At 36.0% G+C, this 26,141-nt stretch overlaps 1 protein-coding gene and 1 long non-coding RNA gene across 2 annotated transcripts in view; one reads left to right on the top strand and one right to left on the bottom strand.

The window, feature by feature from the left end:
* Nucleotides 1-26,141, bottom strand: part of ryk (receptor like tyrosine kinase) — a 206,557-nt gene that overhangs the window by 111,595 nt on the left and 68,821 nt on the right. The gene's annotated exons all lie outside the window — the stretch shown is intronic.
* Nucleotides 14,534-16,222, top strand: LOC127526792 (uncharacterized). The gene is made up of 3 exons (XR_007934229.1): nt 14,534-14,993; nt 15,682-15,770; nt 15,844-16,222. It is a non-coding gene; the product is annotated as an uncharacterized LOC127526792 (long non-coding RNA).

The raw sequence follows: 26,141 nt of genomic DNA, 5'->3' as shown, positions 1-26,141 counted from the left end.
TTTATTTCAGAACTTCTGTAAAAACAATATTTGTAATCTTGTGATTCCCAATATGCTGAATCTTTTTAATGAGGTCAGGATAGGTTTCCCTGTTTGGAATTTCAGCACAGACAAAACGATCTACATCATCAGCAGTTAATATATTTTTTTTACAAAGTAAAAAAGTAAGTAGAGTTCTGCATTGGACTCCTGTCTGTAAAGTCATGCTATTTTCCTCTCACAGTTTCAAAAGTACATGGGGTTACCAAGGTGATACCCCAGCTTTTGTCTAGGTTTTTGTACAAGGGCTAGACAGAACGTTTTTGACTCCTGGGGTAAATGTGGATAAGCAGACAGATAAATATATATACTGTACATGAACAAAGTAACCAATAAATGCATGTGCGGTAAACTCCGCTTTTGAAATTCTCAAGATTCTTTATTTGTCACATGCATAGTTATACCGGACAACATGCAGTGAAATGCATCCTGATCCGCTTATCAAAAACTGTAAAGTTAGAAGAATATCAGTTAAATTAACAAAAAGTCATAGATTTAAAGATAACAGTATAGTAGAACATAATAAATAAGTAAAATTATGTGAATAAAGTAGAATTAAGTGTTAAGGTGCATTAGTGTAGTAATTATTGTGCAAAACCAAAGTTAGTCTGGTGCATAGTTAAATGAGGCAGTTTGTTTGCGCTACTGCGATCTTTACTTTCTTTTTTTATATTTTCTAATTTTCCTACTTTCATATCCTTTAACTTTCTCCACATGTGTATAGCGCCGTTCTTTTTTTTTTTTTGAGCCTTTCTAATTTCACTGGTTTCATAGTCTCTAACCTGCTCTGCATGTGTTTAGCATCAACGTTTGTAAACGTCTTTATGAAGTTCTACTTTCTTTTACTCATTGTCTTTTAATTCTAAGCCGGATTGGACGTGCTTTTTTTCAATTCCACTTGTTCCAGGCTGATAATTACTTTCCTTATTTTCTGAATTTGCACCTCAATTATTCTTTTTTGCTCTTTTTTCTGTCCAACCCATTTGAGTCTCTTTTCTCCGCGCCCGATTGGATGTGCTTTTTTTCCCATTCCACTTGTTCCGGGCTGATCATCACATTCCTTATTTTCTAAATTTGCACCTAGATAATTGTTTTTCTTTTTACCATTTTTTTTCTCTCCATCGCTTTTGGTTGGGTATCTTTTCTCCGCGCTTTTTCTTTCATTTCATTTCTACCGTACTGACCTTATACACTTTATATGCACTGAAAGCCCTGGAACTGTGTGCGCAGCATGACTGCCTTTACACTACTGATTTGTTTTTTTGATATTGCTTGTAAGTAGGGTGTGTCTTGCAAGACTCTCATTCTATGTTCCCATGAGACGCACCGTGGCAGGTCTCTTTCATCTCGCGGGTCTTTAAATTATCTTCCGAGAAGATCACATATCGTAGACTATCAGGACAGGGGACAGGATTTCTTTTTATAATAGAGAGATAGGTTTTTGGAGGATTTGCATATTGAATATCATTATACCATACAATCGACAATAAAGGAATTCAATTCAATTCAATTCAATTCAATAGAAAAGAGTGTATTTACAGATGATTACGACTGGCTTCTAAGTTGATTTAGTTTCCAAGAGTTATCCTCTTTGAGCTGTGTGATGTTAGAATACTTGGATGTATACTTGATATCATTTATATGATAAAATGCATTAAAAGTATGTACAGTAATTCCTCCTCCATCGCGGGGGTTGCATTCCAGACCCCCCCGCGAAAGGTGAAAATCCGCGAAGTAGAAACCATATGTTTATATGGTTATTTTTATATTGTCATGCTTGGGTCACAGATTTGCACAGAAACACAGGAGGTTGTAGAGAGACAGGAACGTTATTCAAACACTGCAAACAAACATTTGTCTCTTTTTCAAAAGTTTAAACTGTGCTCCATGACAAGAAAGAGATGACAGTTCCATCTCACAATTAAAAGAATGCAAACATATCTTCCTCTTCAAAGGAGTGCGCGTCAGGAGCACAGACTGTCAGAAAGAGAGAGGAAAGCAAACAAATCAATAGGGCTGTTTGGCTTTTAAGTATGCGAAGCACCGCCAGCACAAAGCTGTTGAAGGTGGCAGCTCACACCCCCTCCGTCAGGAGCAGAGACAGAGAGAGAGAGACAGAGAAAAACAATCAATCAAAAATCAATACGTGCCCTTCGAGCTTTTAAGTATGCGAAGCACCGTGCAGCATGTCGCTTCACGAAGCAGCTGCACAGAAGGTAGCAACGTGAAGATACTCTTTCAGCATTTTTAGACTAGTGTCCCTATCGTCTAGGTGTGCGAACAGCCCCCCTGCTCTATCCCCCTATGTCAGGATCAGAGAAAGTCAGCGCAAGAGAGAGAGAGAGAGAAAAGTAAGTTGGGTAGCTTCTCAGCCATCTGCCAATAGCGTCCCTTGTATGAAATCAACTGGGCAAACCAACTGAGGAAGCATGTACCAGAAATTAAAAGACCCATTGTCCGCAGAAATCCGCGAACCAGCAAAAAATCCGCGATATATATTTAAATATGCTTACATATAAAATCCGCGATAGAGTGAAGCCGCGAAAGGCGAAGCGCAATATAGCGAGGGATTACTGTACAGTATATTACATTATACAGATAAATTGTTAACTTCATTTAAAGAATGTATATTGTTAATAATTAAAAATGTGGGGGCGTGGTGATGCAGCAGTAGCAAAGAGCTGATGCCCTGTCCAGGGACTGTTCTTGCGTCACACTGTATGCTTGCTGGGACTGGTGCAACCCTGGATGGATAGATGGATGGAATAATTAAGCACATATTACAAAGATTTTTCAATGCTTCTCAAAAATTATAGAGAATCAGCGTTCTATGCTTAAATCTGGTTTGACATTTATTACATTATATTGTGGTGATTGGTCACATGGAGAAAGAAAACGAAAGGACAAGAATTCGGGGTTGGTATGTTTGACAGAAACTGTACTGCTGCAATAAATTATTTCATCAAGGGTCGCACACATCCCAGCAAGCATCTTGTGGGAGTCAGAAACAATCCCTAGATGGGGTGCTCATCACTATCACTGCGCCACCATGCCCCCCATGTTTAATACATGCTTTGATGCATTTCATTATGAAAATCATATTAAGTATACATCTTGTTATTCTAAAATATTCAGAGAGTTGTAATATCGTAAACGGAATGTATTCTGTGTGGAGTTCAGTGCCTGTGTGCTCCTGTCTATGAAAGAGAAAGCCTGTTTAAGCACGTAGTGATTCACACACATAGAACACATAGAATACAAAACATTTAATGTGCTGTTTTAGTTACGATGGGATTTGAACAACTCTAGTCAAATAAACATCGATTTTAAGATGAAGTTTACAACATTCATCTTTAACAACAAAATAAACTATGAGATTAAAGTGGAAATTTCGAGATTAAAGTCAGCATTCAACCGTATTTATTCACTGTGTCCCTAATTTTTTTTCTTTTCTCTGTACCCTAATACACTTCCATATGACACTCACGACAGTGTACTACGACTTGCCTTTTCATGGCAACTGTGATATCTGATCACTTCTTTTTAATTTTTGGCACTGTGTGACTTTCTGAACTTTTGAGTGTCTCTGTCACCCTGTATCACTTGATTAACTTCCTTTTGTTGCTTATACAGTATCACTGCTTAAACCAATAAATAGTACGCTTTTCCTTGCTTCCACTTCACATTCACTGAAATTCTTCTTCTTTCCCCATGCTTTTGCCATTGTCTTGTCACATTTATATTAATTTGCATATTCAAAGACCTATAAATATCTGGGAGTGCAGCTGGATGATAAATTAGACTGGACTGCCAATACTGATGCGCTGTGCAAGAAAGGACAAAGCTGGTTATACTTCCTTAGAAGGCTGGCTTCCTTCAACATCTGCAATAAGATGCTGCAGATGTTCTATCAAACAGTTGTGGCGAGCGCCCTCTTCTACGCAGTGGTGTGCTGGGGAGGCAGCATTAAGAGGAAAGACGCCTCACGCCTGGACAAACTGGTGAGGAAGGCAGGCTCTATTGTTGGCATGGAGCTGGACAGTTTAACATCTGTGGCAGAGCGAAGGGCGCTCAGCAGGCTCCTATCAATTATGGAGAATCCACTGCATCCACTAAATAATGTCATCTCCAGACAGAAGAGCAGCTTCAGTGACAGACTGCTGTCACTGTCCTGCTCCACAGACAGATTGAGGAGATCGTTCCTCCCCCAAACTATGCGACTCTTTAATTCCACCAGGGGGGGTAAACGTTAATATTTAACATTATACATAGTTATTGTCTGTTTTTTCACCTGTATTATTATCATTCTTTAATTTAATATTATTTATTGTATCAGTATGCTGCTGCTGAAGAATGTGAATTTCCCATTGGGATTAATAAAGTATCTATCTATCTATCTATCAAAGGGGTGTAATTCTGGGAGGAGTCAGGGTGGTTGAGGCAGGCACTTGCACATGCGTTACGTTTCACACTGACCAGGATTTATGAAGCAGAAGTGCATGGAGGTTGGCTTACGTACGGTTTTGTACATCTGAATTTTTTTCTGGATACGCACATTTCCACTTTTGTCCGTACGCCATGTTTTAGTGTGAATTCTACGCAGTGTTATACATGAGGCCCCAGGTCTTAAATTGTGAATATTTAATGTAAATTATAGGTTATCAATTTGTACTAATGAATTTAAAGAGTTCTAAATATTTGTAAATATTCATCTTCCTTGAAAAAATTTCTATGATCCATACTCTAAAACACTGATAACTGTTCGCAAAAAAAACACTACATGCTTGCCCTCAAGGACACTTAAAAGACCACTGCACCATTATAATACACTCAAAACTAGTTTAGTTCTTATCCACTAACTTTAATTTTTCCAAGTTTGGCAAAGCTCCTGAATATTTCAGTGATTTTACGAAATTCACAGCGAAGTGAACTCAGCGGGCTTCGCTTATTACTAACTGTAAGTAGCCCTTGCTGTTCAGTATTTCAGCAGTATCCATGGATCCCAACAGTCCATCTCTCAATTTTAAGGTAATACTCAAATAACAATGTTAACATGGCCTCATTGAGGAAAATTCTTGGACTCTATATATAACTTTCTGAAAGGCAAGAAAGATTCTGAGACTTCTGAATATTATACTAGATCAACATAGCTCCTTTCAGTAATGCAAAAATCGAAATAATGTACCATTTAACGATAAAATTCTGCTCTGCACAATGTATATACTACATACATACGGAAAAAAAACAATGTGCTGCTGTAAATTTAGAATAGAATTTCATGAAGACCAGTTTATTTACGGTTTCATAGTCATGTCATTTTACAACCCACTTAATCCAGACCAAGGACACGGGAGGGGCTGCAACTAGAATGAATTATAGAATACTAGAATTCCCTATTAGAATGAACAACCCCTGGATTGTGCGCCAGTCGCAGGGCAAACACACACAAAAACCCACACAACAAAACACACAAAGGTAAATTTAGCAATGCCAATTCATTTAACATGCATGTCCTTGAACAGTGGGAGGAAACCAATATGGACACGAGGATAACATGCAAACTCTACACAGGGAGGACCCAGGATGAGAACCAGGGTATCCTTACAACGAGGCAGCAGCACTACCACTGCGTCATTGTGCCACAGACTGTTTTCTTAAAAAGAAAAAAAAAAAAAAACTATATACCTCAAAAGCTTCTGATTTTACTATCACCTTGTAAATAAATATATTACTTGTTTACAAATTGTGGTACAATTCCTGCAGGAACTTTGTGGATTAAAATAACTGTTTTATTATTATTTTATTTTTTTGAATGTGAGTAATTAAGCCCCTAGGAATAAAGAAACTGCACTTAAGATAACACAGGGGAAAAAAAAACCTCCACAAATTGCATCCTTTTTAATTTCAGCCCATAAACATCCAAGGGCAAAATCTCTGAATTATTGTAAGAAAAAAAAGAAATGTAATGATTTACTTCATGAGACAGAAAATACAAAACAAGAATAGTTTGGTCAGATATTACAAATATTAAAATGTGTGCTTAAATTTAAAATTTATGGTCTAAATATTCTCAGTTGTACTATAGAGATTTGTCATTTTTTACCTCTGATAAAGATCCATAGGGAGCTAAATCCCCAGTAAAGTATCAAAAATAACATACTGATCATCACTGGCCTTGAAATCTGTCATTTTTAACCTTCTGTAAGAGTCTCTGTTAGAAGACTAGGATCACCAGTAGCTAATATCAAAAATATGTTCATGATAGGTCCGGACGATATAGCAAAAAAAATAAACTTTACTTTCTCAAAATTTATGGATGATTTAAGATTTACTTAAAAAATTTTGCATAGAAATAAAACACACACAAAATGAGTAGATTGTCCTCATTTTGCAAACTGAAAATAAAACTGAAGAAATACAAAAACATTATTGTCAAAGAGAAAAGGTGAAAAATAATAAATTCTTTCTGTGCACACTTTTCTGTACTTTTTTTTTTTTGTAGTTTGTTTTTATATTTGCTGACCACATTCTTCTTCCCTATGGCCTCCATATTCTTTTCACATCACTTACAGGAAATTAAACTCTGCAATTTGTTTATACATTTTCTTTTTATTTAAGCCCTCACTATTCTTCAACATATGTAAGACATTCCTTCCGCTATCCCACAGGTAACTTTGTTTTTCTTCAAACAAACAGTTTAACTTACAGAGCACACCAGCCAGCTTTTTCCTTCTGCTATAAGTACAAGCCTCTGGAGTGAGATGGCTGTAGAGGAGACCCTTCCTCCAATTGCACTCTGATAACTCACTCTTCTCCCCACAGTAGCCTAGTAACAGTTACAAACTAATAATAATGTTGTCTAACAGGATATAGTATTTCTTCCCTTGATTTACCCCTCTGCTCCACAGTTTAAAATTACAAATCAAACCATTCAGATGTGATTAAAGTGCACAAGGCAGACTTTAAGGGTACAGTGGAACCTCAGTTCACGAACGTCTCGGAACACGTACAAATCAGTTCACGACCAAAAAGTTCGCCAAACATTTGCATCTGTTCACGACCACACACTTGGTATACGAACAAGTGCAGCGAGCAAGAGAGAGAGAGCGCGACACACACACACAGGCAGCGTGAGAGAGACACAGGCACACACACACAGGCAGCACGAGAGAGAGAGAGAGGCGCACACACACACACACACACACAGGCAGCGCGAGAGAGAGAGAGAGACACACACACACACAGGCAGCGCGAGAGAGAGACAGACACACACACACAGTCAGCGCGAGAGAGAGACACACACAGGCAGCGCGAGAGAGAGACACACACACACAGGCAGCGCGAGAGAGAGAGCTGGATGCATAAGGTAGAGAAGGCAGTTAAAGAATGCACTGGGCTTGATTTTGTTTACACTTCTGTTTACAGCAATCGGTTCGTAGCGTGCATTGTTGCAATATTACTTTTCTTGGTGGTTTATTAAATTACGGATTTTTTCAAATGTTCATTTTTTTCCCTGTGCTTAAAACTCATTAAAAAAAGTGTTTTTAGCCAGTGGTTGGTAGCGTAATAGCACGAACTATTGTAGTGTTAGTTTTCTCTGTTGTTCAAGGTTTTCTCAGTGTCATTCAATGTTTTTACATTTAGTTTACTATTATGCTGTGTATTAGTATACTATTATTCTATGGTTTAATTAGCTATATTTGTGCTTAAAAACTTAAAAAATATATATATATTTACATACAGTTCGTATGGTCTGGAACGGATTAATTGTATTTACATACAATCCTATAGGGGAAATTACTTCGGTTCACGACCAAATCAGGTTACGACCAGAGTTTTGGAACGAATTATGGTCATGAACCAAGGTCCCAATGTATTTGTAGACATTTCAGTCACACCATTTAGAAATGACAACACTTTTTCTACATGGCCTCCCAAACAAAAATTCAACTTTCCAACAAATTTTCTTGAAGAATATGTGTGCCAAATTTCAACAAAATCTGTTCATGGAATGCTATGTTGTTTCATACAGACAGACAGGTAGACATACTGAAGACTGTAGGGATTTTTTGCATTATGTAAAAATGCAACTAATAAGGCTAAACAAAGTTATTTTTGAGGCAGAAATAATGTGGAATAATAAACCTAATTTATTAAAATGACTGACTGTGGACAATTTCCACCATTTTTCACAAGTACAGTAGAATGAACTGTTTACACTGGAGAACTTTTCTTTCACGGCAGAATTCAAAAATTCAAAAAGCTACTTAAGCTATCAGTGATTAAAGACTAAATTAGCTTCCAAACAACACATTACCTAAACATATCTGAATAAATTTAGACCTTCTTGAGTATATGTAAATTTTAAATACTGCACAAGTTAAGTGTTGGATCAAGTAAAATACTGAAATGCCTCATGATTCACAGAATCCTATAAACCATCACTGATTGCAATGTGTATTCTTTAGCATGATTTGTGGAAGTTTTACCCTTTATATCCATCCATTTTCTACTATGTATGTCCTAGTAATAAGGGTAGTGATAATCAAACAATAAACACTTCCTTTCCTACAACTAAAGATTCCTGGGAAATGCCAAAATAGCATGTTTTGGGACTGCTAAAGGAGATAGTCTATATTTTGATTCCTGTATTGCTTTAAATGGTTCTTCATGATTTTAAGAGCATCAGTAGTTATTAATTATTAGTCTTTTTAAATTGAAATGTTACAATTCCTCTTTCCACGTGTAATTTACAAACTGATCTTTCATTGGAATGTCACCCATCAAAGCTGTCTCTAGGCAATAGAGAAACGGAAAATAATTTTCACATAGTTTCCTTTATTTGTGTAATGTATATAATAAAATCAAATCTGAATTTTAAGATGTAACTGCCTGTAACTCACTCAAAATCAGCACAAAACTAAAATAGGATAAATAAATGAATTTGGCATCACTTCCTACACAATATCCACTCATACAAAAACAGGACAAATTACAGCGCATCAGGGAACACTTGTAAAATTATCATAAACATGTGTCAAATTATAGCTATTGATGCCCCAATGGAAACCATACTCAAAAAATAAGACGCAGAATTTTCAGTCTTTAGGCAGCTCATTTCATTGTCAGACCTGCACTTTCTTAAACATGCAGTAATTAATGTGCGAGCTTAACTAATGTGAACACTTCCTTCAATTCCATGAAGAGTTACTGAAAAGTAGTTACTTTCTGAAAAATGTCATGTTTATGTCGAATCTGGAAATTAACAGCTCCCCTCCTTTCATAAGACATCTATCCAGACAAACCACTGGTTTATGATTGCTACAATATGATAATATTAAAAGTTTGTACTGTATCAGTAAATAAAGCTACCAAAACATACATCAGTATCCAGTCGGTTTAACACCCACTCTACTTTCTCATTGATGTTAGTGGCTTTGATAAGTGTGGAAACTGGTAGGCTGCAAGGCAAAGCCTTGTGGATTTCATAAACCATTCCAGCAAGGGGTTAGCAGTCATGAGTTTGGGTTTTGAAAATACCAGACTCAAATCAAATGTATGTTTATATTATATTACTAATAGTAATACTAATAATAATAGCAGCTCACTACTCAAAATGGGGAAAGCCCTGGCTTGAACGTGCAACCTTTTGCTTACGAGGCAGCAGCTCTTGCCTCTCCACCAGCTAAGCAGACATGTCGCCTTTCTGTTGATTGATATATGCTCTTGGGTTTTCACTCATTGACAGCAAAATGTAAACTGAATGATTTCTTTTTCTTTGGTTATATTCTTGGATAAAAGCGCAATTGTTTTGTTATACCTTTTGTGAAAGTGTTTATTTGATATTTGGATTATACACTTTACATCTGCATTTTGTCATTATTTGTAAAATATGAAAAAAGTTTCTGTTTTAGTTTTGTGTTCTTTCTTGCCTCGCATTTCCTGTCATTCTACATTTACCCAGATTGTTGTAGACACAGAACACACATGAAATGCATGTATTCCAAATAACAATATATATTTTCCCTATATAATTCCAGACACCTCACCTAGATAAACAGACTTCAGCTGAGAGGACATCAGCTGCGTCGGTGAGGGATGGGGTAACAGGTTGCTTGTGCTGATTGACACATTTGCAAAACATATGTGCAAAATAAAGATGCTGATGAAGAGGTGCAAAGAAATTTAAAGTGGCCCGGCATTACGACTTTTTTCGTAGACTTCAGATAATCTAGCATTAAATATCATTCTGCAGGGTGAGATTTTAGTTGTCTGCTGCTGTTGTACCAAACAGTATTCCCACTTTAAAAGCTGCATCTAAATCTGTGCTAAAGGGGACGCACATATATAAATAAGCAGGGTCAAGTAATATCCATCCATCCATTTTCCAACCCGCTGAATCCGAACACAGGGTCACGGGGGTCTGCTGGAGCCAATCCCAGCCAACACAGGGCGCAAGGCAGGGAACCAATCCCGGGCAGGGCGCCAACCCCCCACAGGACACACACACACACCCACCCAGACACCAAGCACACACTAGGGCCAATTTAGAATTGCCAATCAACCTAACCTGCATGTCTTTGGAATGTGGGAGGAAACCGGAGCACCCGGAGGAAACCCACGCAGACACGGGGAGAACATGCAAACTCCACGCAGGAGGACCCGGGAAGCGAACCCAGGTCTCCTTACTGCGAGGCAGCAGCGCTACCACTGTGCCAACGTGCCGCCCGGGTCAAGTAATAATGTTAGTGAAATATATATTGATCTTGGATGTGAGGTTATGCTTTTGTTCAATGTAATTGGTACTATCAATCTGTGTCATTACCTTGCTTTGGCACTCAACGTCTAATGGTGTATGATTAAAGTGGCAAAGGTTTACACACTGAAGTTAATTAAGACAACATTGGATTTTCTTCTGAATGTGTTGAAATTGCTGATCATGGTGATAAAAGTTGTATTTTGTCCCTCCAGCTTGACATTCAGCAATTCAGACATGTCTGGGAGGAACGCTAAATCTAGAAGACACTGATCATCCTCTGGGTATATTCTGAATACTTAGACAACTTTGTTTTCTGGCAACATCTCTCTGAATCTCATCAAAAAATTTTGTTTGCTGAACCACAGCATATCAGTGTGCAACATCAAGGCTGTGTGCCTCCACCTCCTCCAGGCACAAGCAAAATATATTGCACTCTAAGCTTTTTACCCAAATTGAGCGCACAACCTTCAACCCAAAGTTAATTACATCTTCCAAACTAAACATTTTTATGTACAATCCTTACTAATGAATTAAAGTGATAATAAATAAATTCAGGTAAGTTCTTTTATCACAATTTGCACAGAGCAAAGGATTCATAAGTTGTTAGTCAATTACTCAAACTGTGAGGAATTTTGTGAGGTATTTTGCCATGGCTTCACAATGTCTTGTTAGGCCGGGCTTATACTTAATGCAACGGTGTACTGTTAATACTTGTGTGTGTACTTTTTTATGTAAATCTGGTGGATTCCACCGGGTGGCAGTGCGAGATTTCATCACAGTGAGAAAAAAACATCCGGCTTTCTTTTCCACTTTAATCACGAAATATACCTTTATTTTCTTTCACTGTGTCCCCAATTGTTTTTTCCTCTGTGGCTCAAATACATTCAGCTTCACCCAACACCAAAAGCCAGCACAGTACCAAACATAAAACTGTTCCCCAAAAATCCAGCTCCTTCACGTTCTGTAGGCTGCAGTGAGGGGGGTACACAAAGAAGCAAACTTGCAAGAGCTGCTAAGGAGAATGCACAGAAAATGCACTTAGAGTACTTTGACCGAGTGTCCCAGCTGCTAAAGACCATCCTAGGTGTGTGTGGCTGCCAGTGGGCCTCTGATGCACTTATGAAACCCAGGAGACCGAAGTGAGGCAAGGCTGGCAGCATGTGTGCAGGTATTGGTATGAAGCAGTCAAAGGCGCATTAAGCCACAGAGGACCGGCCAAGAAAGGCAGCAGGTTCAGCTGCTGAAGGAACTAACTGTCCTTCTCAGCGGTAACTACCACCAGCTATTCACAGAGTGAATCTGATTGTATGGGTGGTTAGATTGTGATTCAGACTACGAATGCCATGAATGTAATTACCCCAATCTACATGCTGTCAAATGAACGAACCACACGCTGTAGCGCAGCGTTAGGGGCATCGCCTCTGGCGCTGACGTTCGAGGTTCGATTCCCAAGAGGGGATGCAGTGAGTGTGTATGCCTGATGAGCGCAGAATTAGGGCGAAACACGTGTCGTGTACTCTTTGCATTATTTGACAGTAAAACTATTTCAACCATTCTATGATCTGCTTCTCGCAACTGAAAGAGGGCACCATGGCGGATGTTAGCCGACTTGCTGACCAACCACAAGCGTTACCTGGTAGGTAACCACCCATACAATCAGATTGTGATTCAGACTACGAATGCCATATAATTATTATATATTATATATATATATTCCCTTTTCACACTGGTACCTCCAAACCTGACACTGTGTCAGGCTGTAAAATAATACCCACTCCCGATCATGCCACTACACATGAATCTCTTTTGCGACAGTTAACAAAGACAACATCCTGATGTGATAAACCATGTTAAAAATGATATGCAAAAATTTCTAATGGTTGACAAATTTCTCCTGATATCTTGTTTCTACCAGTTTACCTTGCACCACTATCTCCAGATGACTTAAGTGTAAAAAGAGTTATTGAATGAGATCACTAGCATTCAAACAAGGGCATTTGTAAGTTATTCCTAGAAGAATCCTGGCCATCTAAAACCACACCATACATTCTCATTTTCACTACTTTCATTTTTGCTTTTAAAAACAATGTAAATATGATAAGTTAGTCTTTTTGTTTAAGCATATTCAAAAATAAAAAGTAAATTTGTTTACGTTTAAAGATCTTAGTTACAATAGCAATTATGACAATGAAAATTTTCTGTATCTGTAAATTCGGAATTAAACTCAACAAATGTGCTGAAAATCTTATCAAAATATTATCATACTCAAGCACTTCTTGATGTAATTAACATTTGCAACAAAGGGTAAAGTTTTAGAGTAAATCAAGTGGATACCAGAACCAAACAGTAACCTACATGAACAATGTCAATTCAATAAAGGGCACATATGCTCATTAAAAAAATGAGAAGTCAAATTACCTTAACATATCTTTCTTAAAATTCAAAACAATGAATTTAAAACAAGTTTCATGAAGAAAAAACAAAACAATAAAACTATTTTTAGGTCTTAAAAGTCAAACATTCTTCTGCAGTCTTTGATTATGGAGTGTACAATGTGCTACTTTAAACAAACATATAATGTTTAGCTTTTCTGAAATAGAACCAAAAAGATAATACAAGAGAGGAGGAAAACCAGAATACCACAGTAAATGCAATAGACCACAAGCTAAACTAAATAAAAAAAAAAAAAACAACAACACTGACCAATCTGCATGCGTTGCTTTAAATTCATAAAAGGCTTGCCAAGAAAAGTGAATGAAAATAATTAAAAACTAAGTATACCTGAAACACAGTGAACAATGAAAAAATATTTCCACTTATTAATCAAATTACTGTATTTTTTATAACAGTAATGTAAACCATTAGGGTTAAGTTTTACCTTATAGTACTGTATATAGTTTTTTTAGGTTTGCTTTAATGTGATCCAGTAATCCAGTCTTACCATTGTTGAAAAAAAGAATGACTTTTATGTACACAGCTTCTAACATCTTCTTTGTCAAACATGGTTTAACAGCTTAAACTCTAAAGCCACCAATATACTAGTGGCAATCTAATGTCTGGCAATGTCAGGTGTTTTGTCATGGTAACCCTATTCCCCCGTTATACTCTTATTTTGTAGACCTTAAAAGAATGAACCCAAATCTCCTACCACACTGTGTGTTGGCTTATTTTCTATCATATTATTGCTTGGCTGCTAATTAAATTAAAAAAAATAAAAATAAAAAAAATTGAGGGGTCTGAGTCTTAAATAGCAAGTCAATTGTTATTGAGACAAAAAAGATTATTAACAGCAAAAACTGGTCATTAAATAAGAAAATGATTAGAATATATATAGTATAGTATATACAGTACAGTATATACAGATATATATATATATATATATATATATATATATATATATATATATATATATATATATATATATATATATATTGTGGTGGGTGGCCGGCTAAATATTCCGGTCCTCACCCCCAGGCTGCCAGGAGGAGCTCTCCCGACAGCATGGACGTGCCCCGAATTCCAGCACGGCCTCATGGACTTTGTAGTTTTTATGCACTGCCCTGCTGGATACCCTGGGGACCACCAGGAGTCGCTGTAAGGGGGCTATCAGACTCTCACACTGCCCTATAACCCGGAAGTGCATCATGAACATATGACAAGAAGAAACGACGTGCTTCCGGGTTGAAGAAAGGAGCTTGTCACTACCCGATCTGCGGCGCCTACCCGATTTGCGCGCGCATGTGCACGCATGCGCAGTGCTTTACTATTACGACCCTGCACGATCTGCGTTTTTTTTACTTTGCGACATGAGTTCCCATCCGATTTGTCTCGCGCACGCGCTCTCTGCTTAATTAAAATTCATTTCACGACGCTGCCCGATTTGTTCTGCGCATGTCGAATGTTTTACGACACACGAGAAAAAAAGTTACAGCGGGATTTAAATTTCTCGGTCTGCATTAACAAATAGAACTTCCGGCATTCGAGTGAGAAGGAGAAAGAAGAACGCCATAAAGAATAGGAGCATATTGAATTTTTCTCCGGGAAGAAGAATATTTTTCACTTCTTGAAAAAATGAAGACTTTTCAATTTTACAATGACTTGAAAGAATATCTTTTACGGGAAGAATTTAGCAACAATTTAACGGTCAGAGAGCGAAGTGAAATACGACGTGTGTCCGTGAATTTTATGATTAAAGGTACTGTATGTAATGTTTATTGAATGCTTTTCAGTTTTTGAGAATACAGTATATACTGTAATATAATCTAGATATATTTAGGATTATCTGACGTTTTGTTTAATAATTGGAATATTACAAAATTTACCGTTTTAAATAGGCTGGTGATTTCAACGAACGCGCATGAATATTTTGAAATATGCAAAACTTTTAATAAATTGTGTTATTAAAAAAAACTGCTCAGGTGGACTTTCCTGTTATTTATTGACTTATACTTGATTAATGGATTAGTAGGTTTTCTCTTTTTGGGAATATGAAAATCTGAACTGCCTAGATGTATCTCAGATCATGTGTCTAAATTTTACAGTTCTTTTAAACAGAGAAGTAAATTGGTATCCACTAACGAATGTTAAAATGTGTTTTTTTCTTATGCAACTATGCAATTTTTTTTCTCCCCAACATTAGACCACAATATTTTAGTCTGTGTGTGAATCCTCACAATCCCAGTAACTGTTGTTTTTCTCATTGTATGAGTTTCAATAGAAACAAAACCAGGCTGTTTCATTTGCAAAATAAAGCACACATTCTTAGGGGTATTATGCTTTGTTACTGGGTAATTAGTGTATGCCTTCACTTATAATGTGATGTGGTCATATTTCAGTTACATGCAAGCAACTTTTGTATTCTGTTCTTTCTTAATTTTGGATAGTCCATCATCCATGCCCTGGCTGCTCTACAGGGTGTATCAGGACAGGAGGCAGAAGACTTATTTCTTGGTGGCCCAGAATACAGTATCAGGTAAAAGTCAAGTCTATGAATGTTTGAAGTAAGTGTTTAAATATTTCTTGTTTTTATATTTTACTTGCCTTAGTGAAGTGGAAGAATTTAACCGAAAGATAGGGCAGCAATTAAAGAAGGAAGGAATGCTGTGATATCTGTTGGAATAGAAGATGATGCTACTGCCCAGTGCTTCCAGAATCCTTCATTTGAGTCTTGGGTCTGAATCTACTGCGTCATTGCCAAGTATTCTGGGGTAATGTATCTTGTTTTGTTTACATTTTGTTTTTCTCCATATTCCAAGCTCATTTACTTGACCTTAGCTTTAATAAACTGGATGGCTGTCTCCTTCACAATTGATTTTAAAGTACTATATTATTCATTACATAAAAAGCTCTGAACAATTTAGGCCCTTCCTGTATTTGGTACTGTCTCTCCCCCAACACTCCTCAGTGTAATCTTTAATCCACAACCACTAATTTGCTTATGAAAGAACTGGTGAAGCAGCTTGCACATGTATACCAAAAAAATAGAATACCGGCTATAAATGAAAAACCTTTCAAAATACTTTTAAAACTCCATTTTAAAACTTCACCTCTGCTTAATTCCCACTTCTATCAGTTTATGATTTACTTCTGGTTTATGAATGGAACTGCACATACTTTGAAAGATTTACACCAGATAATAACCATTGTTTTTTTTTTTTTTTTTGCTGTTTTCTTTTTTTTGTCCGGTGATGCCCTTTGCCATGCACCCTGGTCAAGTCTTGTGCAACTGACTGTGGTGCTGAAGAGAGAAGATTTCTGAAGACCCTCTTGAAATGGAGCTGCAATTGGATTAACACTACAACAGTATGCTTGCTGACAATGTCCACAGGGGCCTGGGGAGTCTGAGACCTTGTGACCCTGAGACGTTGTTTTGTCAATCATCCTGACCAACTAGACCTTTTTGTGTTCTTCAACAGGGCCATCTGACCATCAGATATATTTAAGGAGAAGGACCTTTCAATTTTCCTCTTGTGTACTTTTTAATTATATATATTTTTTTTCATTTTCATAAAGTTATATATATTTGTTAAGCAGTTTAGCAGTTTGGGCTTTATTAGTATTAAAATATGTTAGAGAAGTTATTTGTGGAATAATTTTAATGATCAAGATAGCAAAAAATGTAACTTTAAATTTTCTGTGCTCTGGGTAAAATATGTTAAAGCTATGTGGTGATTTTTTACATTTTTTTTTTGTACATTTGACAATTTGACATGGTTTTTTTAGGTGCATTGTTCTCACATTGTTCACTTTTATTGTTCTCATAACATTTATTCAATAAAATTTGCATGAAAAGTGTATTTCCTTTTTCATTATTCAGTTATTAACTCACATTTAAGACACTATATGGGTGAATAAAAGCCATTTAAATTTGAGTACAAGACGAGCAATAGTATCACAGAAGATAATGCTGGGGTTGTGCTTTATGTAGGTTAGACATGAAATGCCAATATTTTGAACATATTTTGTATGATTACTCAGTTTTTAGTTCATACTTTATTTATTTATTGTATTGTTATATATCCGAACTATTTCACATTGGAATTTAAATGCAACGTGAAGCTGACACGAGTAATTTCGTTGCGTTACTCAATGACAATAAAGTACTTGAATACATCTATTTTTAAAACTGTCATTTATTTTTTATATGTAGACTATAATAACATATGCAAAGGTTAAATACTTCTTTGTACAATAGGAACTGAAAAAAAGTGCTATGTAAACTAAACAAAGCGATCTCAGTGATAAACAATTAACGTTTATAACGAGGAGTACGACCAGCTTAATTTAGCCCTGAAAACAGAACGTACAATGAATATTTAATAATATTATCATTATGGTCAACTACTATGGCATTTAAACGAAAATACTGTACTGCCCGTTGTGTATTGACATGCGCAGTTGAGAGCGATCCGTGCCGTAAAGCGAAATGTTTAGTATATATTTTTTATTATTAAGCGCATGCGGAGTGTGTTATTGCATATGTATTGAACGAAAACATCATCACTCACTTTACGGTGCTGCCCAATCTGTTTAACGCATGCGTGAACACTTTACGGCATGCTAGGCTTTCAATACGCCTGCGCGCGCAAATCTGGTAGGCATGCAGATCGGGTAGCAACAGAGCTTTTTATCTGACCCGGAAGTGTTCATCACATGGACAGAAGAGAGAAACGCTTCCGGGTCATGGACTATATAAAGGACTCTGGGAAACCAGTACACTGAGCTAAGCTGGGAGGAAGGGTGGCAAAGTGTCTGGAAGTGTGGAGGATTGATTATTGTATTGATTAGTGTCTTGATTAATTTATGAGTATTGTGGAGTGGAGGGTGCTTTGTGCATGTTACTGTTCAAATAAAAGTAATATTTGGACTTTTACCTGGTGTTTGGCATATTGTCCGAGGGTTCAAGAGGACGCCAGCAACCTCAATCTGTCACAATATATATACACACACACACACACACACACACACATCACTCACCATACAAAAAATGTAAAATAATGGAACATGTTAAATCTCTGTGGTGTGTGTAAAATCAAAACAGACCAAACAAGTAAATGTAAACTCAACCTGATACTTCTGCTGTGCTGGTATGTAAAAGCATTGAAAGTAATAATATATAGCAAGCTCATATATTTTGATTGTGATGTACTGTTAAATGCTGCTATCCCTATGTCATTTAATGTAAATAACATGAATAAATTATAAAGAATTAAAATACAGCGCCAAGAAATCAAAATAGAGCATCACTGTCCAATTCCTTTTCAAGTTTTCTATTTGGTTACACTATATTTGTGCATCACCATGTAATTATCTGTTACTCATGCCTGTATAGGATATGGCAATATTGTAGCATTCACTTTTCAGCTTAAATTTATCAGCAATATGATGATATTAATCAGACATGTTTCCATAGTTCTATTTAATCATAATCAGTTGTGGTTGCATAAACAGACAAGTGTTCCAGATTTGCTTCAACTTATGTCCTGCCTTTAGAAATAAAGTAAAGGCAGTGAAAAAATATAATTGTGGTAGGGGATGGAGTATCTATTACCCTGGGTATTGAATCAATTTTTAAAGACTTTGTTGAGATGTTGAATCCTTGCTTTTGATAAATAAAATGCAGCGTCCGTATCGTCTAGGTGTGCGAACAGCCCCCCTGCTCACACCCCCTACGTCAGGATCACAGATAGTCAGCGCAAGCGATAGAGAAACAAAAGTAAGCTGGGTAGCTTCTCAGCCATCTGCCAATAGCGTCCCTTGTATGAAATCAACTGGGCAAACCAACTGAGGAAGCATGTACCAGAAATTAAAAGACCCATTGTCCTCAGAAACCCACGAAGCAGCGAAAAATCTGCGATATATATTTAAATATGCTTACATATAAAACCCGTGATGGAGTGAAGCCGCGAAAGGCGAAGCGCGATATAGCGAGGGATTACTGTATATATATATATATATATATATATATATATATATATATATATATATATACACACACACACACACACACACACACACACACACACATATATATATATATATAAAATTTGTGTTGGGAGGAAAGGGAGAGCAGAAAATTCAATAAAGAATGGTTACAATACTGCAGAAGACCCAACAAAGAGGAAAGGTTGGCTTCTAAGTAGAAGAAAGGCAAGAAGAAATTACATCATATTATTGTGTGTGGATTACTTGCATATTATTGTGTGTGGATTACTCACAATATTAAACCAAAAAACAATTTCTTTGCATGTATCCCTCTATTACAAAAAATAAAACTGTAAAATTAAATACATATTTCAGAAGTAAATATAAAAATATTCCTAGAGTAACACAAAATTGCAGACTCATTTATGTTATAGAGATATACAAAAAAAACACATATTATACACTTTCTTTTCCACACATTATTTAGATGTTCAAACAAAACATTAAGATTGCACTTAAATTTATAACTAGCATTCTTCCTAAAAGAATAAGTCAAATACATAAAGGTATGCCTCAGAAAAACTTCAAGGGATAAATGCCCTTTTCCACAAAACAATCAATCAATCAAACAGCAACTATCAACCCAGTCAGCACAAATAAATGTGTGTTATCCATAAATCCTAGGATAATAATTAATGTTCACAAACCTTAACCATGCAATCAAGATAAACCTTCATAACATAATGCATGTTTGTTTAAAGGCTTCAAATTCACTTTTGAATGTATATCTTAGTACCCGAAAAACAACTGAGTATTTTGCTTTACTATAATTTCCATACTACTGTGTTATACCAGGCTGCTACTCACATTTTGACAAACATTATAATTATTCAAGCGTAAGTGGGTTTATAGAACTTCAAATACTAATTACAGTTTACTTCTTTCCCTAACAGTATTCTCAAAGTGATATATTGGTAACCAATTAAACAAACTCAGCATAGGCTGCTTAACAGGGAAATGATCAACCTATTTCACCAGAGGGTTGACATTTTGCATTTAAAAAGTTACTCTCTTCCTTGAGTGTAGTAAACACCTGCATCAGCATAACAACTTCATCTGACAGCTACACAATGACCAAAATCCCATACTCTGCCAGCCACACCCACTGTTAACTCTAATTGAACAAATAATCCTCAAAAATGAATAGGTACAGCAAAAAATCACATCACAAATCAATCGAGCCAAAACAAATGTAAATTAATTTTTTTTTTTTTAAATTTATAAAAGCATCTTTCATTAATTCCTGCCATTTCAATAGCCACAACATTCCTTTTGCTCTGTTCTAATCAACCTTTTAGTTAATGGTCATTTCAGAGAGAATTCATTTACATGTCAACTGCTACCATAGTAACTGTTTCAGAAAGACAGTCTAATGATTAAAAAAAAACTGTATATGTGGATTGCATATTAAAGACAGTTACTAGAAGACACTACAAAGGTTTTTTATTTTTTGCGAACTACCTGTATTAATGCATTTGTCAAAACCACTTAATGCCGAAAAAGGTTTAATAACGACAGAAAAAAGTTGTACCTTACAGGATTTTTCACAAACAGAAAAGTGAAAACAGGTTGAAAAAATATAATCATTCAAATTGATTAATTTGTTTTCTGAAACTGCTTCTAAGCTGGCATATTACAGCCAAATCTTCACAAACAGCTACATGGTCAGTAAAAGTATATTTCATATAGTATTTTCATTATGAATATGATTTATAAGAAACTTACATATACAGAACAACTCAAATTAATGACTCCAACATGTGATCTGTATGTTATTACACATGGACAGAACCATTATGGGATTCAATTTTCATTTTGGAAAAATTCATACTCTACATCTTACCCATAATGATCACAGCTTTACTTTTAAATATTGCAAATTACACAATTAATATGAATTTCACTGGCACTTTCATTGGTATATTAAATCTTGTAAAAGGGAACTACTAAAAGAGACACAAACTAAAACAAAACGTAATAATAAGTCGATGAGGTACATCCATAAAATGGAAAAAAAATAATTTAGCTACTAAATCTTTCAGGATAGGGATATTTTGGCATGTGTTCTTCATGAAGCAATGAAGAGCTACTCAGGAGCTGTAAAAGGAAAAAGCTTCTTGAAAAGATATTAAGATTCTCCAATTAAGTTAGGATACTGCCAGAAAATGACCAACATAGCAATTCCTTTCATGAACTTGTTCTGCACTGAATAAAGCAAGCACTTGTTTGTTCAGAAACTAAGTTAAGGGGCCAGTTTTAATTACATTACTTCACATAATAAAATAAAAAAAAAATAAAAAAAAGAATACTTCTTGATCAATTTCATCTTTCCAATTAAGTTTTTTTGCTTGGAAAATAGCAATATCATTTAAACACATTCTCTGAAGGTTACATAACAAAAGCGTATTCACTTTAACATCACTACTGGGCAAAATTCCAAACTATTCAAGTATTACTTTTCTTTTGTCTCCCAATATTATACTTAATTTTATGGGCAAATAATAACGGATGGGGATGTTCTTTTATCTTGGCTCTGCAACGTCAGTAAAGCACTTTATGCCTCATCCTTTAAACCATTAATCAGCAGTTGGCACGTACTTAATCTAAAACTAAATTAAAATCTTGATAGGTTTAAAAAAATAATACTTTTTGATAATGTAATGTAAGCTTACCGTCATATGACTAGCAGAATTTTAAATTAACCATACTTTGATATCAAAATTTAAGTTGCCAAACAGTAGCACTTTTTAATTATACTTCAGAATCTATAAAAGTTAAACTTAATCCTATAAAAAGGTAGCCTAACATTTTGTTTAACATAAAACTGGTCACCTGAAAAACTCACTCAGCTATGAGCTGTTCCTTAAATTTTCATCACTCTTAAGACTCTAGATAAAATAGTCAATCTCGATTCAGATTTATTATTATCTCCAGATGTGCATGTGTTTAAAGAAGAGTTTGCAAGAATGCACATAAGCATGTTGATACAAGGGCTCACAAATGAATGCGGCCGAACAGCTTACAGCATAAAATTAATTATGCAGCATATTGTTATTTAAAGCAAAATTTTGAATGCTGGCAATTAATTTCTCATCTCTGTTTGTAGGCATCTTTTTAATTGTTTTAATTAATGTTGGTTGAGTGAAGGATGTCCGTTTCATTTTTCAGTAGAGATGCCAGAAGTATGAAGAGTTCATGTTCTGTGTTGTGATCTAAATGTGGCAACAGACACTGTCACAAATAAACAAAATAATAGAACTTATTTATAATAAAAGAAGATGGATACATGTGAGTATATATAACAAAGAATACAATAAATAAAACTGCAAAAGCTTAGTTGAATTTTTTTCTCTAATTGAAAAAGGCACATAACTTATGAATGTTGATCTTTCAATTTATGTAGTCAAAATGGATATGTACTTAACCCTTAACTATTCACGCTGGTGTATTTTGTACACCAATCTCAGTTATCTACAGGTATGTCGAATGTCCTTTTACTTGACCCAACCGGCAGCATCCACCATCTATCCTCAGTTTGGTTCGGTACAAGTACAGTGATGTAATGCTTTCCCTACAGTATGTTCCCAGCCGGTTTTATGAGTGGATGCACAGTCGCAAGTTCCATATGGTGCATTTGGTACACAGTGCAGGTAATCACATATATATGACAACGATGAGATGTTCTTATTGCAATGACTTTGTCTGCAAAGAACATTTAACAACTGAAGTGAAATGTGATACATGTGCAAATCTTGCAGTGGATGAAAGTGTGACCGGTAATGAATGAGCACTGGAGAAGTGGATCAGATTAATTTTCAGGTAGTCCTAGACTGTGTCATACTATTCAGTAATATGGTTTAAAATTACAACTTAAAATTATTGTAACATTTAATATTACAATCTCAGAGCGTGCATAAAAATAGCCATTTTAACACTGGTGCATGAATTACACTGCGCGAGTACTGATGAGATGAGAAATGGTGCGAGTAGTTAAGAGTTAAGCTAAGTTAATAAGATGCTTTTCCTTGCACTGTGGTGTACACCTGCTCTCAGTTGGACTGTACTAGCTTTCCTCCACCTACACCCCCCACAAAAAACAATGTCTGTGTGTGAGTGGGTGCAAGTTGCTGCTCTACACAAACTTAACAGTTTGAACTAATCCTCCTAGATAAAATTAACCATTCGTGTACCTTCTTGTGGTTGTAACCAGTGACCGCATTTTTTTTTTCCCCCGATCTTTCCCAGTCTGCACAGGACTCCGGGACATGCAGAGGAAAGAATGTTCCTCTGCAAGGTGAGCCATGAACGCTCTTCTTTTCTCAGTGGACCCCGTACATGCCTTGCATAATACATATGCTTTGATCGCCGCCAGGTCAAGCTTGTTATAGCACAAGCAACTGGCCGCCTGCGTGATCCTGCTAGCACTGAATAAGCTCACTCCTTCTGGTGTTAGCGCGCAGCACTGGGGGGAAAAAAAAGAAAGACAAATATGTGTGACATTTTGAACAAATCATTGTATGACCTGAATAGTACCAATCAGAAAACATCATCGCACTAATGCAATATTATTTGAAAACGAACAGTTCGGGTGTAAATTTGTTACTTGTAAAAGTTAGCTCTTTTCACTTTTATTTTCTCAGTCTCATTCACGCTCTCCCTCCCCTCCTGATCTGATCCTAACTAACAGCGCCAGCATAAATTCTCAAGAGACAGCAGCGTCACAGCTCCAGGATGCTTGCATTTCAGATGCTCATGCATCGCGGTGGTGCTGCCGTGAAAAGAAAGCTCCGTTTTGCATAATCTACATTCAACTTTTTTTTCTTTTTTGGTGAAGTGCTCCCACACGTTAGAAAGTTTCTGTCTCCATTTTTTTCCATCTCTTTACCCCTCCTCTATCCGACTTGCCATTGCAACCACGTTTATTTTCCTCTACATTCTTTTTCTCCTCAAGACGTTCTTTCTTCGTTAGTAGGACTGTGTGCAGTCTTGACAAACAATAACAAACGATACTGCCCTCAGACATTCATGTAGTTCATTGCCGTTACAAAAACCAATGTGGTTCTTTGTGACTGAAGCCTCTATTGAATGCTCTGTTTATGACGCGTCGACAATAAAAAATCCGCGTCAACGATTTTTTGTAGTCGACGTCGTCAATTATAGAGATATCTATATATATCTGGTGTATTCACCAGATCTATATCTATCTATATATCTCTGTATCTCTATATCTAAAAACCTATAGATATCTATCTATCTATCTATCTCTATCTCTCTCCCTCTCTCTATTATATTATATACTAGCAAAATACTCGTGCTTCGCAGCGGAGAAGTAGTGTGTTAAAGAGGTTATATATACATATATATATATACATATATATATATATATATATATATATATATATATATATATATATATATATATATATATATACACACATATACAGTACATATACACATCCACATATATATACATATATATACACATATCAACATATATATACATAAACATACATACATACATACATACACACATATATATATATATATATATATATATATATATATATATATATATACATACATATCTACATATATATATATACATATCTACATATACATATATACATATCTACATATATATATATATATATACACATATATATATATATATATATATATATATATATACACATATACATATGTATATATATACATATACATATACATATACATACATATACATATACATATACATACATATATATATATATATATATATATATATATATATATATAGACATTCATATATACATACATACATACATTCACATATCTATATCTATATACAGTGGAACCTCGAGATACGATCACCTCTGTATACGAGAAATTCAAGATACGAGGAAAGTATGAGCGAAAAATTCAGATCTAAATACGAGCATTGGCTCGCGTAACGAGCCGCGAGCCAGGCTGTGGGTATAGCTCGCGGCTTAGCGAGGGGGCATGGTAGCTGTAGCGAGCCGCAGGGCGATCTGCAGTGTGGGCGTTTCTCACCTAAGTGCACAGGTGGGAAACTGCCCACATCCATGATTGTTCCTGTGGCTGATGGGCTGCAGCTGCCATGTCCTCCCCGCATATATAGAGAGGCGCGAGCCGGTTAAGGGGGAGAAGTAGTAAAAGAAAAGAGAGGAGAGAGAACGGAGGTTGCAGGAGGAGGCAGGAAGCAGCAGGAAGTCGGTGCGGGAGAGCGAGCGAGTGCAGGCTCGCGTGTAGCTGAACAGGCGAGCCAAACAGCTGAAGCAGGATGGTGTAGAGAAGGTCAGCTGCATTAAGAGTGTCTTGCCTGTTGCAGAGCCCGCATGGGAGAAGCAGGTGAGATGCTGACGCTAACAGAGAAGAAGCACTGGGGATTGTCATCTGTTTTTTAAAGACTGCTTCCTGTTGACGTTTTAACCTCGTGTTAAAGGATTGTTATTCTTGTGTATTTTAAACCTCCACTTCACAACTGTTTTAAGGATTATTTATTTAAAGATTTATTGAATGCTCTACTGCACTTTGGACACCTGTTTTGATTCTTTTAATAATCAGTTATATTATTTACCAGTGTTATTTATTAAAGGTACACTACAGTATATATTATTTATCAGTGTTATTTGTTAGGAAAATTGATTTTTATGTTAATATTTTTGGGGTGCGGAACGGATTAACTGGATTTCCATTATTTTCAGTGGGGAAGTTTGTTCTAGATACGAGAAATTCGCTATACAAGCTCAGTGCTGGAACGAATTAAACTCGTATCTAGAGGTTCCACTGTATATTATATATATATATATATATATATATATATATATACATACATACA

Source organism: Erpetoichthys calabaricus, chromosome 2, assembly GCF_900747795.2.
Source record: "Erpetoichthys calabaricus chromosome 2, fErpCal1.3, whole genome shotgun sequence".
In the NCBI taxonomy this organism is placed as follows: Eukaryota; Metazoa; Chordata; class Cladistia; order Polypteriformes; family Polypteridae; genus Erpetoichthys; species Erpetoichthys calabaricus.
Note: the sequence above shows the minus strand (reverse complement) of the source record. Positions and strands in the feature narration are given on the sequence as shown.